Source organism: Euleptes europaea, chromosome 3 (genome assembly GCF_029931775.1).
Source record: "Euleptes europaea isolate rEulEur1 chromosome 3, rEulEur1.hap1, whole genome shotgun sequence".
Taxonomy (NCBI): domain Eukaryota; kingdom Metazoa; phylum Chordata; class Lepidosauria; order Squamata; family Sphaerodactylidae; genus Euleptes; species Euleptes europaea.
This window is the reverse complement of record NC_079314.1, coordinates 43,124,293-43,139,187: the sequence shown is the minus strand read 5'-3', so window position 1 is coordinate 43,139,187 and position 14,895 is coordinate 43,124,293. Positions and strand designations below refer to the sequence as shown.

The 14,895-nt window shown below is 42.9% G+C and overlaps 1 protein-coding gene across 1 annotated transcript in view; it reads right to left on the bottom strand.

Moving 5' to 3' along the window:
* The window catches only part of CACNA2D1 (calcium voltage-gated channel auxiliary subunit alpha2delta 1), a 437,349-nt gene that overhangs the window by 221,435 nt on the left and 201,019 nt on the right, over positions 1-14,895 (bottom strand). The gene's annotated exons all lie outside the window — the stretch shown is intronic.

The following is a 14,895-nucleotide window of genomic DNA, read 5'->3' as shown; positions in this document are numbered from 1 at the left end:
AGTTACTTAATTGTAAAAGGACAAGCAACTGATCGGTTTGGTTAAAAGCCAGAGAGTTATCAGATTTATTTAAAAAAAATGTTTAAAGTTTTACAGCCCTATTTTTCCCCACTACAGCTGCACTCCAGGACTTGCCTCTCACCAACCTGAAATAGCTATTAAATCTGCAGCTCCATCTGGAATGGAAAATGGTAGATAAAATAATTAGAATCTTGCAGCAGCGTTAAGAGGTCTTTGGAGGTGCTTAGAAAGCAGGAAGAAAGAAGACAGCTTCCAATAAGCTTCAGTTAACAATGCAGTATGTTCCCTATGCAAGGGTAAAGTACCTGCAAGGTGCTAATTAGTTCAATACCATCATGCATTTCATTTTTCTTAATAGGATGTTGTTTGTTCAGAGGGAGAAAGGGAATAGCTAGCTTAAAATGGATAATGCATCTGTGTTTTCTTCCAATGGCAAGAAAGTGGAAGTGACAGAGAACCTGATTTCTTCCTTTCAGAAGGTGCCTCCTTCCTAATTAGTTCCACGGACAATTTGCTGTTGTGATTCATGAAACCAGCTGGTTTACGTAACTAATTTTCTTTTAGCAAAAATGGAACAGCTAAAAAGAATTGATGGTTATGAGCAATGATATTTAGCTCCCTGCCCCCCAAAACGTTACTGATTTGTCACCCTACCAGTGAATCTCCACATGGAGTTGATGGGAATCTTTCCTGTGTGATCACTTCCATTAAGAGTCCCACTTCCAGAGTAAAGTAAGAAGTGAATCGTCATCCCAAAGACCCCAAAACTCTTCAGAAAGAACCTAGGCAGTAGCCATAGCAGACCAGTTTTGGAGCCTTATGTAAGCCTTTCCTCTGGCCACACAAAAACAAATGCAGAGTCCCTATACACAAAAAAGGGTCTATCAATGATCCCCAAAACTACAGGCCAATTTGTCTCCTTAGTACCGTAGGCAATCTTTATGCTGGACACCTGGAAGCTAAGTCAATGGTTAGAGGATGAGAACCTCTTGATTGAAGAACAAGGTGGTTTCAGAGAAGGGCAGTCCGCTATGGATCACTGATGCCCATTCATCTGATAGCTAAATACACATCAGGGGAAAAGTCTTCTTTTTACATTTCCTTTGTTGATTTAAAATCTGCCTTTGATTCCATCACCAGAAGAATCCTATGGGCTAAACTGGAAGGGACAACCTTAGACAAGCGACTCCTTATTTTGATTAAAGCTTTATACCAAAACATTGGTATTGGGGTTCGATGCAGCCCACAAAGTCATCTCACAAATCTGAGTGAGACCTAAAAGGGTGTAAAGCAGGGATGTATACTTGCTCCTTTATTATTTAGTTACTTCATAAATAATATCAATAAGGCATCTTAAAGGTATTCATTTGCACCCCCCAAAAGTTGGTAACAGGCATATCTCATGCCTGCTCTATGCTGACGATCTAATTCTATTTTGTAGAACCCCATTTGGCATGAGAAGAGCTTTGCAGGCTTTAAACCTGTATTGCCATGAAAATCAGCTAGTGATTAATGCGGATAAGACCAAAATTATGGTCTGTGCTAGGAACCCAAAGCAATATAGGTGGAGAATCAATCAAAGGGAGATTGAGCAGGTCCAGCAGTATAAATATCTAGGGGTTGTATTTCAAGCCACACAAGCTAGGACCTCGAATATCAACTATGTTGCCCTAAATGCCCAGAAATCCTCTGGTCTAATTCAAAAATTTTACTGGCACAAAGGAGGGCAGCACATTCCTGCTGCAATAAAGATCTCTAAGGCTAAAACCCTTGCCCAAATTACATATGGAGCCCCACTGAGGATTACTGGCAATGCAGCCATCTTAGAAAGCGTGCAGTCTACGTTTTTAAGGAAAATCTTCCAGGTGCCGAATATTATCTCAAATGCGGCACTGAGAATTGAATCTGGGATGATCACAGTTCAGGCTAGACTTGGGGTCATCACATTTATGTTTTAGTTAAAACTGCAATATCAAAAAAAGGGGCTAATAAACCTGATTCTAACAGATTCATTCACAGCGTCCTGGCAAATAGCACTCAATAAAAAGCTGGGTTACTATGGGCTTTCCTGTCAATTTCTTTTAACAATGACCTTTGAGAAGGCAAAGGAGCTTCTTAAGAACTGAGTAGCTGAGGTAGAGAGGCAACATGATCTAAATAAGATTTTGAATCCTCTCTTGAGAAAGGATCTGCTTATCAGTAATATTACTATGAAATATCTGTCTAATATTACAAATCCTGAACATCGGAGAGCCTTTAAGCTTCTTCAGCATAATGCCCTGCCTTCCACGTACCTAGATGGGATATATAATAAACGACCATTAGAAGCACGCAGATATGCAAACAGGATGTGCTTGAAACTACTAAACACGTTCTATTTGAGTGTAAATTATATGATCGTATCTGCAAGGTTCACTGATTCCATCATTAGTGGACTGCCCCAGATCTCTGAGAAAACAATGTCTAGCGCTCCTTCTATCAGACACAATAGTCAACTTATCTGTTAGCATGGCCAGATTTGCTTGACTAGCAATGAAAATAAGGCAGAGATTGCTTAAGACTCTACAATAGTCCAGTAATTAGAGAATATGTACTGTATACATCTATATACTTAATGTATGTTTATATTTGTTAGATTTATCCTTTGTAATGTTTTTCTATTATTGAGCACTGCAATTTTAATTATATACAGTACTTGTTCTACTTAACATTAACTATCTATGTACCTCTGTAATTTTCCCCTTTTTAAAGCATTTTACTATTAATTGTATTTTGTATTCCAGGATTAAAGCAGCCATTTTCACTATGCGCAGAGCAAGGCTGAGGAAAGAATCTCAACCTTGTCCATGAAACAATTCTCCGCGGCATGCTACCCGCTAAACTGCCCATGAGAAAAGCCATGGCTGTTCTCATGGCACAGGTGCTGATGAATGCCATGGATGCCATTTCAGGAAGAAAAAAAGGTTGACTAAAAAAACAAAATCCGGCCACACTCACCCCCTAAACCACCAAATTTAACAGCGAAAGCACAAAGTGAAACCACCAGACTTACTTACAGTTCCCACCAATTGTGTTTACACTCGGATGAACTGTATACAGTTATCCAAATACGGCACAACAGAATGGAATCATTTTGATGGTAAGTCGGTCATAACCGCTGTAAATGTTTATATAAAAGAATAGGTGATCAGGATAGCAAGGACGGAACTAAGGAAAAGGGGGGAGTGATCTAACAGTTGATGTTTTTGTGCATTATTTGGTGTTTTAGATGAATGCTGGAGTGGCTGGGGCAGGGGTGGGAGAGCGAGAAAGCCTCTCTTATCCCAATGAAGGGTTGAAATACTGATATACCAACGCAATAAAATTTAAACAAAAAAAAACAGATGCAGCGAGCAAGTAATGGTGGAATATAGGGAAAAAAATTTTGAGATCATGGAAGGAGGGGAAATGGGAGGAGGAAGGAAAGTAGAATGAGGGCATGTCAGGCAATGGAAAGATCATCCCATGGCCGAACTATGCACCTAGAAAAGAATTGCGAATGATGTGGAAGTAAGCTAAATGTCGGGATAAAACAGAGATTGGAAAACCAGGGGAAATTGCAGAATGGAAGCGAGCTGAGCCCCAAGGGAGGGGAATGTCATGCATAATTCCTGCAGAGAATCGGGCCTTTTGCAGGAGAATCGCAAGACAAACTGGCCATGCAAAACCAATCATTGTGAAACCCCTAAGACCATGATCTGAATCCCTGTCATGGCTGCTTATTGCCATTAAAAAGCTTTAAAGCTCACAACATAAATAAGAACATGAAAGCTGTTGGTGTTAACTTGCAGTCTATCCACAAGTGGATTTGTGTGTGCACATGAGCTAATAGACAAGGTTTTTATAACTACCAGAATGTTCTAACTCAAGCACAATTTAAGGATTTTTTTACAGCAATAAATGAAAGCTACTGGGAAAGCCTTCAGAAACTCTGTTGAAATAAATAGGAAAGCACACAAGAAATTCCTGAGCCGTTCTTTTCACTGGGGTCCATGTAGGGGAAGTGGCTGCGGTGATTTCTGTCTAGTGCTTGAGAAACTATGATCAATAAATAACATTGATTTTGTGTACTTCCAATTTTAAATAGGAACTTTAATCCTCAGTTGTGTTGTACACATTTAGAAAACTGGCAGAAAATACTATCAAACAGGAATGGTGGGATTTGCTGTGAAGAATCAGTTCCACTGTTTGAACAGCAGAACCCCCATGGGTCCCCAGAGCAGTCTTCATCAATAGTGAATGCTGGAAATGCTGTCCTACTGAGCTTCTTTGGCAATTACCTAATCATATTACCAATGGAGGAGAAGGAGAGTTAGTTTTTACATGCTGACTTTCTCTACCACTTAAGGAAGAATCAAACCTGCTTACAATCACCTTCCCTTCCCCACAACAGACACCCTGTGAAGAAGGTAAGGCTGAGAGAGCTCTAAGACAGGTGCGACTAGCCCAAGGTCACCCAGCTGGCTTCATGTGTAGGAGTGGAGAAACCAGCCCGGTTCACCAGATTAGCATCTGCCACTCATGTGGAGCAGTGGGGAGTCAAACCTGGTTGTCCAGATTAGAGTCCACCATTCCAAACCATCACACTTAGCCACTACAAAGCCTAGCCTTCTTCCAACAGTTGCAATGGGGTGCTCTGATTAAGTTGGTCTATATATTAGATTTTTAAAGCAGGGGTCCCCAATGTGGCACCTGATGACACCTTTACTGACACTTGCCAAGTGTTTGTAGAAAGTGGGTGGGGCCAGGCGGGAATTTTGCCCTACAGGGCTTCAAACAGGCCACTGGAGATCTGACTGGCTGTGCAAATTTTTATAAAGTTGCTTGAGCAGCAGCTGTCCCCACAGCACAAACATCTTCACCTTGTGACTGAAAGTAAAGTGTATGTATGCAGGAAAATATTTATAAACAATATGTTCATTTTAAAAAGTATCCTGCTTAACAGAGCTTCTGCCTGACATGTTGAAGAGTTCCTATTAGAGTTATGCATGACTTCACTCCCTGACATTTTGTGGTTGGCTCTGCTTCCTGTGTCAGAATTTCAAAGGTGCCCACATGCTTAAGAAGATGGGGGGGGGGGGGCACTGGTCTACAGTCTACTATGATTAAAACTCTGCTTCATCTTCTCTCTCTTCCTTTCCCCCATTATAAAGGTTACCACTTCCTTGTTCCTCACAGCCCAAACTGCTGAAATTCCATGAGTTCAGACAGAAAAACAGAGACAAGAACCAATTAGCCAGCTGATGGACTTAAAAAAATCTTTTAAATCTTTTTAAAAAATGAATTGTGTCCATTAAATATTCCAACTAGCTCCAGAGGGTAACATATTCAATCCACAGGGTAAAATATGACTTGGGGGCCAACATACCTTAAAGACTGCCTTTGCCCATATGAACTTACTCATCCACTCTGGTAATCTTAGGAGGACCTGCTTTGGGTGCTCCCATTATGTGTGGCTAGAAGGTGGCAACCAGAGAAAGGGCTTTCTCGATTGGGTCACCCAAACTCTGGAACTCCCTCCCCATGGAGATTCATCTGTCTATCGGTGTCTTCTGCCAGCAGCTGAAGAGTTTTGTTTTTTATTTGCATACCCCCAATAACTATTATTGGTTCTCCTCCCTGGTTTTGGTGTTGTGTGTTTATGCGCGTATGCATTTTTTATTATTTTATATATTTTAAATGCTGTTTTAGCATTTAAATGTTTTGTGTTTGCCACCTTGGAGACCCTGGTTGGGTGGGAAGGCAGCATATAAACGTGTTAAATAATAAGTAAACAAATAAATAAATAAAACCTCCCACTTACCTCATAGGGTGCCTGTTGTGGGGAGGGGAGGGGAGGGGAAGGTTAGGTAAGCTGGTTTGATTTCTCATTAAGTGGTAGAGAAAGCTGGCACATAAAAAACCAACTCTTCTTCTTCTTATCACTGAGGCACAGCAATACTAGTACTCAGGGGATTTCTTCACCACTGAAAACATTGTTTCAAGCATTCATGGAGATACCAAAAGCCAATCTGAACTAAGCTAGAGAGACACAGCAAAAGCCAAGCCTGCAAACAACAGTAGCCTGCACACGATTACCTTGCCCTGGGTGGGCAGGTCATAACCATAAGCAAACATTTTCATGTGACTAAGGGTGCCAGCCTGGGGTGGGGCTTAGAGAGCTCTGGGAACTAAAACTGGCTGCCAAACTACAGAGATCAGTTTCCTTGCAGAAGGTGGATGCTTTGGAGGATGGCCCATATGGCATTATACCATACTAAGGTCTGTCCCCTTTCCAAACTCAACCCTTCCCAGGCTCCACCCCCAAAATCTCCAGGAACTTCCCAACCCAGATTTGGCCACCCTACATGTGACACCAGTCAGCTGATATAGTATAGCGGTTAGAACATTGATCAAGGATGTAGGAAACCAGGTTCAAATACCCACTCAGCCATGAAACTCATACGTAACCATGGACCAGTCCATCAGTCTCAGCCTAAACTACAGCACAGGGCTGTCCCAAGGGTGAAATGAAAGACAGGAAAACCACATGCACTGCCCTGAGCTCCTGAGGTAAAACGGTGATAGAAAGGTGCTTAAGTCATATCAAAGCATCCTCAGAAACTCAGCATGTACCTCAGTGCTATCGATTTGCTTCTTACCACTGAACTTCAAAATATTTCAAATGAAAAAAACAATTATTCGGTTTTTTTTAAAAAAGAAAGAAGATTTCTGTTGGGGAAGGAGCTGGTTTTACCAGATAATCAGTTCCTAGAAGCCACTGTGGCCATCTTTTGCATACAAATAAGTGGGTGCCAAGTGGAGCAGAAAGGTCCAGCTTGTTAAAATTCAAATTGGATCCTGCTTGCGTTTATACATGTGTAAGGACAATTAATATTAAGGGCTCAACTGGAAGAAAATTGGTCGAGCTAACCAACCATTCCAAAGCAATCAAATGGGACATCAAATATAATTGTAAAAGATCTAACTCGGAAAGCAGAATTTATTTTGTGCACGTTTTTCTCTTTTTTTCTCTCCCCCCCACCTTTTCAAATTGTTGCCTTTGACATAAGGCCATTAAAAGAGAAAGAAAGAATTCTCTTCTTGCAATTCAGAATGTCAAGAAACCTAGAGCAGTAACCAGCAACGCAGACTTGTATTCAAACACCATGATTAACCAATGATTACTGACAGCCAACGCTTTTCAACTCAAATGTCTATTAAAAAATGTATTTACCTTGCTATCACAATGCTAAATCGCCATTTTTAGTGACTAGCCCATGCATTCTGAATTTGAAGGATAGATGCAAACAATTAATAGATATATTAAAAAGTTGATGCTAGTTAGTCCCATTAAAAATGAAGGTAAAATCATGTTTTACAGATACGTTTTGTAAAACAGATTATTGGCCCCTTTTCTAAGGCAGAATGCTCCCTGCCTTCCTTCAAATTCCCACCCTCCCTCCCATTCCTACCTTTCCACATCATGTGTCCTGGAAGGACACCACAGCTAATACACTTTTGATGCTTAACAGCATCATCAACAGGTTGTAGGCATAGGATTGCCAGATACCTTTTTTTAAAAATACCAGACATGCCAAGCTCAAGTGTGAAGTAGCAGAGCCTATGGCATTGAAGTCCCTCCCTTCCCCTAAACCCTGCCCTCCTCATCCTCATCCTCAAAAATCTCCTGCCGGTGGCCAAGAGGAACCTGGCAACCCTAAGCACAACGCATGCTGTTTGCACTGGGAGGAACAACCGCCCCCTCAAGTGCAAAGCAGCGCAGGCCCTCCTCCAGGATTGTGGCTCTTCCACAGTCACCATCGTGGTTGCTCCAATCTGTCTGGGCTCGGCACCACCTGCTCTAAGCCCCAACAGTGCAAAGCAGCCACTTCCATGGCTGTGAAATGACCTCAACCCAGGAGAACACTGTAAGGTGTCCTCTTGGATCACAGCTCTTCCTAGGGTTTCCAGGTCCCTCTTCGTCACCAGCGGGAAGTTTTTGGGGCGGAGCCTGAGGAGGGTGGGGTTTGGGGAGGGACTTCAATGCCATAGAGTCCAACTGCCAAAGTGGCCGTTTTCTCCAGATGAACTGATCTCTATTGGCTGGAGATCAGATGTAATAGCAGGAGATATCCAGCTAGTACCTGGAAGTTAACAACAACCAAGGCTAAATAATAGTGCTGTAAAATGGTATTGTAGAAAAATGACAGCACTACGACCACTTAGAAAGTATTTACAGTAAGCCACTTATAAACAGGCACAGTTTGCAACAGTGTGTGTATGTGTGTGTGTATATATATATATATATATATATATATATATATATATATATATATATATATATATATATAAATAAGTAAAATTCCTAACTAAAATAAACTGGGGGCGGGGCGAACTGACTAAAAGTTGCCAGAGGTAGGAGTTGAGAGTTCTTTCTTCTTAAGAGCAGCCACTCTGGCCAAAAAGCGGGCAACATTCGATGTGGCTGCACCATTAGTTGAGTCGCCAAGCAAAAAAGGCAACACCCAGGCATGTAGAGGGGGGTTCAAGTTGATGAGGATTGGAGCAATAAGAGCATCTCTATCTTGAGACCAGCAAGGACAGCAGAGCATCAGATGGTCCAACGTTTCAATTTCGCCCATGTTACATGGGCAGAGACGGTCCGGAAAAGGTATCGCGGTATATCTGCCCAACATGACCATGGATGGAAAGGCATTTAAGTGAGCTAAAAGGAGAGCCCGACGATGTGAGAAGATTGAAAACGTAAAGTGGAACTCTGGAAGCTTCTCTGGTGGGGGAAGTCCCAAGACCAGACCGGAGCAAGTACGTCTGGCCCTCCCAACCGTACTGGCCCAATCTAACTCCTTCAATCTCTTCAAGATTGCCACTAAATGAGATGGAACCAGGTTGTCGGAGGGAGTAGAGATTGGGAGTCCCAGTACTTTTAGTTTTTCGACTAACAGATTCAGCCAGGGGTTGGGGGCCGGGTCCTTAAGAGTAAGATGGAGAAACCCCACCTGGGACGGGAGATTGTCGTCAGGCAACTTAAATCTAAGCTTGATTGCTCTCCTCCACGCACGTGCCACAAGCGAGGGTTGGGCCAATTCCATACGGAGGGCAGGCCCAGCAACACACCTCGGAGTTCCAGTAATTCTCCTGAGAAAATTGCTCAAAAGGTAATCTAATTTCTCATCCATGCCGGAGATCCAAATGTCTGCTCCATACAGAATCTGGGAAACCACCTTCGCGTTGAAGACATCAATGGCAGACGGGATGTGCTTGGCCCCCTTGGTTCGAAAAAACCTCTCTACCATTGCAGTGGTGGATCTTGCTGTCTCCTTCACATGGTCCAGATGGGCAGACCAAGATAGGTTGTAACTGAAGACAATGCCCAAGTAGCGGAAGGTGGAAACCCATTCGAGTTGTCCGTTTTTGACCTTGGGAGCCTCTTCTCTTGGTGGCAGAAAAGTGAAGCACCTTTGACTTGGCGTAATTCACAGTGAATGCTTCTTGATCACAATATTCCAAGAAGAGATTGATAGTGGACCTCAGCCCCACTTCTGATGTAGCCAACAAAACCGCATCGTCCGCATATAATAAAAGTGGCATGGGCTGTCCGGCCAGATATGGGGGGTGTTTTGCTCCCTCTTTGATACGTGGCACCAACTCGTTGATAAAAATGTTAAACAGAGAGGGAGCAAGCAGGCATCCCTGTCTTACCCCCTTTTGAACTGGGAAAGAATCTGTCAGTGTACCACTGGGATCGACCCGCACTGAGGCAATTGTTCTAGAGTAAAGGGCAATAATCAAAACCAGGAGTCTGCGGTCTATACTGGTGTTCATCAGTTTCTTCCAAAGTCTATGTCAGGAGATAGAATCAAATGCAGCCCTTAGGTCCATAAACATCCCCTCGGGCGACTCGAATACTTAGAGGCCAACTGAAGGAGGGTCAGACAATGGTCTGTGGTAGAGGTACCTCGACGGAAACCACACTGTTCAGGGTGGAGATAGGCCTCTTCGTCAAGCCAATCCTGTAGCCTCTCCAAGAGGAGTGCAGAGTAGATCTTACACGGGATGGCAATAAGACTAATCGGCCTATAATTCCCAGGGTTGCTGGCATCACCGCTTTTGTGGATTGGCACGATTGTAGCTGTCCTCCAAATCTCCGGAATGATAGCTGTTTGGTTAATATCCAAGAAGAAGGGGGCCAAACGAGCCGCCCACCATTCGGGGTTTACTAGAAAAAGCTCCAAGGGAGTCAGATCTGGACCCGCTGCCTTTCCTCACTTCATTCGGTTAAGTTGCTCCAATACGGTCTTTGAGGAGACGCGTGGCTAATCTGGTGTTAAGGCCAGCAATTCCTTAGTTTCCTTCTCCTCCACTGGGCACTCAGAGGTCCGGTACAGGGCTGAAAAATGTTCCATCCATCTCATTGGGGGGATAGCCATAGATAAATCAAATTGGTGAACCAGTCTAACAAGTTTCCAAGAGGCGTTCACGTCTCCAGCCTTCACAATGGCCGCAAGCTTTTCCCAGTTCTGGGTGATCTCAATCTCCTTTTTCCTCTTAATTAGGTCTTTGTAGGCTTTTTTACGGTGGAAGAATTCCATCAGGTCTTCTCGCTTCCCCAGGCGCCTGTAGCACTGTAGTTTAGCTTGGATGGATCTCTTGGCCAAATGACAATCAGCATCGCACCAAAGATTTGGCAGCCAGCAGTTCTTTGGTCTTGTCAGATGCTCGCAACAGTATATATAAATGTAAATCAATTATGATACTAAAGCCTGTACTGAACCTCTAGCTAGCTAACAAAAGCTGCGAATATAAACAACCACAATAGCATACACAGTCTTTAAGGGTCCCCTTATAACAATTGGCTGTACAATGTTACATCAACGTAGTTACATATTTGACCCCAAAAGTAAACATGTGTAACAAATAAACCTCAACCCAAAAGCAAGCCGCAAGATGTCCTCCATGGGTGCTTTGTGCTGCTTGCTCCAGCCCACGCTTCTGCCCTGACACCTCCTTCAACAGCAGGCCTCCTTGCCATGGCCTGCAGACTTCTTTTGATGGTGAGGAAGGCCACAGCAAGCCAACTCCTCCACCGGCATCCCAGAGCTTACCCCAGCCCGACTGTCTTCTCTTCTAGATGAGCCAGCAGGAGAGACTGATGCTGCCTGGGCTTCACAACTCCACAACCTTAAAATATTGGACATTTAAATGTCCAGTATTTTCCCAGTTTTCTTCCCGGAGAGTTGGTAAGAATACCAGACTGTCCAGGTCAATACCAGACACCTGGCAACCCTATGTGGGCACCTTTGCACATTGAGAACTAGCATCATAATAAGTAACAGAAGCAGACTGAATATGGTGGAAACAACAACTGACAAAAGAACTTTCACAACAACAGGAAAGGCTATAATGCCACCCTGCTATGTGTGGGTGGGTCTGTGGCCCCATTCACATGAACCCTACATCTTCTTTTACAACATGCAGCCACAGAACAACAGTGAATGATCTTGGATACTCTCTATGTTTGGGGAGAACAACGATGAGCCCTAATACCTCTGCATGAACAGACTGTACAGAAGACCACACCCTGGAATCTTAGCTATAAAAACTCAGCAAGAGACCCCTGAAGGTAGAAAGCATGGCCACCAGTCTATCAATCAGCTTACATGGCCTACTTCTATGGTTGCCAGGTCCTCCCTGGCAACTGGTGGGGGATGGAGGAGCAGGGGGGACTTACCATCTGCGGAGGGAGGCTGGTGCTGATGGATGACATCACTTCCAGAAGTGACATCTCACGTCGGTGACACCGAGGGAGACGCTCTGGTATTTTAGCAAAAACTCTTTACCATAGAGTTTTGCCCAGATACCAGAGCAACTCCCGTGACATTGCCAAAGTGATGATATCACTTCCAGAGGTGACGTCATCATGCTCACTGGGCCGGGGCCTCATTTTAAGCACCAGTAAGACCCCCTCTGGACAGCTGGATGGTGCCGGGGGAAGGGGAACCAAATCAGGGGATCCCCACCCCCGGCAGGGGTCTGGCAACCCTACTGACTTCTAATCTACAGAGATCCTGCCTATACTAATTCCATTCCAGTTTTATTTCATTAAAATCTATTTCATGGAAATGAAACCATACATCTACTCTGCAAGTTTGAGCCCAACTGTGCTTGAAGGGATAAGCAAAAATCCCACAGGCTGCCAGAAAGCTACAATGTGCCCACAAAGATCACTGTTGAACTAATGAGCCAGACTCTCCATTCTCCCCTCCAAAGATTATTGTTTTTCTGTGACTCATGTGTTACACTGAAGGGACTTCCATCACCCCAAAGCAAGTCTTCGTAAAGAAAGATTTGGCTGTGCCTTGCACAGAAGCAACGTCCTTCTCAATGTGCTCAAATTCACCTAGAGGACAAGGATTTATAGCTTAGGACCAAAGATGTTCTACAGCGCTGATTCTATTTCAGAAAACTGCCATTAGGAAAATAAAAAATTGCACTGGAAAATAAGTTTAGTGGACAGATCTGTGTGCAAGCTAATTTAAACAGGCATTTTCTTTAGAAAAAAAACAGGCCGGAAGAAATGAAAGACTACGTCTGGCTAAAATGGAACAAATTAAATTATGAGAGGCTTAATACGTTTATTCACAATTTAATTGCATAACCTAATGTCAAGGTTATTATAATCCGCACAGTTCCTTCATCCCAATTCAATAGGGAAAGGCAAGCTGCTTTATGACAAACTGATTTTACTGCCAAAGAGTACATGCTTGTTGATACCAGGTTAATGCTAGAGGTTCTTTCACTACAAAAGATATTTTTCAATACAATTTTACAAAAATCTGGCAGTAAAATTTGATGAATTACTAGCTGTCTGCAAAAAATATGCAAAAGCAGCCATCTTTCATGAAAGAAAGAAAGAAAGAAAGAAAGAAAGAAAGAAAGAAAGAAAGAAAGAAAGAAAGAAAGAAAGAAAGAAAGAAAGAAAGAAAGAAAGGAAGGAAGGAAGGAAGGAAGGAAGGAAGGAAGGAAGGAAGGAAGGAAGGAAGGAAGGAAGGAAGGAAGACCACAGAAGAACCACCACCATGTGGGATAACCCTTACTCCATACAGCCGTAAAACGGAGCATAAGCTAATAAAAGTAGAATTGCCGCTGAGGTTTTGCCTCAAGCAAATTTCAAAGCAAATATGAGACTGAATCAGACAAATCAAATCAATGTATTTTTCAGGGAAGTCAAAGTAATTACCACAAGGCTAACAAAATTTCTGAGGGTGTACTTCTGCACTTTCAAAAGTTATCCTATAATTTTGTCAAAAGTTAAATGAAAAGCTAGTGTGGAGGTTGCTTTTCAGACTGAACATCTGTGGAATTCTGAGGGATGCTAAAAATGTTAGTATAAGACTATACATTAGACGTCCCCAAACTTGTTGAGCCTGCGGGCACCTTTGGAATTCTGACACAGTATGTTGGGCACAGCCACAAAATGGCTGCCACATAACTGCCCCAGGAGGCAGAGCCAGTCACAAAATGGCTTCAGTCCCTTACCTTCAGTCACAGTCAAAATCCTTGTGCTGTGATGGCAGCTGCTGCCAAAGCAAGGTTTTTAAAAATCTGCATAAATCACCAGTGGCCAATCAGAAACCTTGTTGGGCAAAAGCCCACCTGGCCCTGCCCACTTCCTAAATACACTTGTAGGGTGCCAGGAAAGGTGTTGGCGGGTGCCATGATGTCCAAGGCACCCTGTTGGGGACCCCTGCTATACATAATTCTCAGAGACGTTCTATCATGTAACTCTAAAAATATCTGCAGATGTCCAGATTCTACTGGCCTGAATCACCTAATGTTTCTGAGGGGCTACCTTCTTCTGTGTCAGAGTAGAACGTGTGTTCTCCTAGTATGCTCCCAGATCCTATCATTGTGCCTCTTCCTACCCTCTATTTCCTCCCTCATCGATCTTGACTTGGGAAAGCTAACATTAAAGCTATAGAAACTGTTGGTAGAGAATGTGATTGAAGGCCCACAGCACTGTACAGCATTCGCACGTGCAAATGTTGGTTAGCATTCACTCGGTGTGTGAAAATTATCTTGGGTAGCTGGTATGAGGAAAGACTATTTTCTGCCTGAGCCCCTGGAGAACCACTGCCTTTCAGAGTAGACAATACTGGGCTAGATGAGCCAATGATACCCACTTAGATTCTATTAGAATGGTCTGGCCAATATGCTGACCAGAATGAGTTACAGGGATTATATCACTCAGTCTTATTCTACCTACAATGGATCCTAATGTGCTTCTGGGCCCAATTCAAGGTGCTGGTGTTAGTCTTCAAAACCCTATACAGCTTGAGACAAGCATACCTTAAGGACCTCCTACTTCCAGAGGGTGAAGACGTTTCTGTTTTGTTTGACATTCCTTCTCTCATCCTCTTTCCTGTTTGTATTGTTTAATTGTTTTTTTTTATTGTTTGTGTGTGTGTGTGTGTGTGTGTGTGTGTGTGTGTGTGTGTGTGTGTGTGTGTGTAGTTTTAATGTTTTTGATTGCCCACTGCCTTGGGGGGCATGCACACTTAAAAATAAACAGAACACAAAAAAAAACCCACAACATCAAAAATCAGTCCAGAACAGAATCTCAAGGGATGAATGATGTTACAGGTGGTGTGTTTCTTTTATTATGGTTCCCCTTCAAGTTAAAAACAAAATAATTATCATAAAGAAACTGGTTTCAGCTCAGTTTATTCTGAAATTGAAACCAACTAGATGTTTTTGTGCTTCTATTTATGACAAAAATAGATCACTCTGATTGTTTGTTAAACTGCCAGTGGTATTCTATTGATTTTTCCCCTT